The sequence below is a fragment of the Octopus sinensis genome, linkage group LG2, assembly GCF_006345805.1.
Source record: "Octopus sinensis linkage group LG2, ASM634580v1, whole genome shotgun sequence".
NCBI classification, from domain to species: Eukaryota; Metazoa; Mollusca; class Cephalopoda; order Octopoda; family Octopodidae; genus Octopus; species Octopus sinensis.
Window position 1 is genome coordinate 187030773 of NC_042998.1, and position 1004 is coordinate 187031776.

Sequence of the window (1004 nt, forward strand, 5' to 3'; positions counted from 1 at the left end):
TCCGACCCGTCCACTTCACACATCTTCCCTAACCGACTCCTCCCCTCCTTCAAACGAGCCCACAACTTACGAGACCTCTTGGTCAACAGCTTCTTCCCCAATCCAACCTCTCAACCTGGCTCGTTCCACTGCTCCCGCCCACGCTGCCGCACTTGTCGTTACCTCTCCAACACCACCCTTCTCACCGGCATGCATCATCGACCCTATCACATCACCGACTCCTTCACCGGCACTTCTACCAATATCATCTATTGCATCTCATGCTCTCTCTGCAATTCTCTGTACACCAGACAAACAGGACGCCGCTTGGCTAACCGGTTTGTGGAACACCTCCGAGACATCCGCCTCGTCAATGACAGCCTGGTCTCACGCCATTTCCGCTCTACCGATCTTTCTTTGCAACACCTGTCCGTGTTCACATTGTTCTTGCACAGAAGCCATCCGAACTCCTGTATGTGCCGTGAACAGGGATTAATCTTCTCTCTTCGCTCCTTTGTCCCACATGGGCTCAACTCTCCTCCCCTCTTCATCTAACCTCCTCCCTTGCCTCTCTCCCCCTCCCTCCTACTTCCTCCCACCCACCTCTCCTCTCTTGTTCCAACTCCTACTTCTCTTCACTCCTACTTCTCTTCACTCCTACTTCTCTTCACTCCTACTTCTCTTCACTCCTACTTCTCTTCACTCCTACTTCTCTTCACTCCTACTTCTCTTCACTCCTACTTCTCTTCACTCCTACTTCTCTTCACCCCTACGCTCTTTCTCTCTTCTCTCTTACTTTCTTTCTCTCTTCTCTCATACCCACCTTCCCTCTTCACCTTCCCCCATAAGCCCACCCCACCCCTACACATTCCTACTCCACCTTCCCTATCCTTCCCATCCCATCCCTTACACCCTCTCCCACAAACCCCACCCGTGCCTCCCCACCTCCCAACAACATTACACCACACTACACCATACCACACAACACATCACATCACAGTACACCACCACCCACACACTAGCAC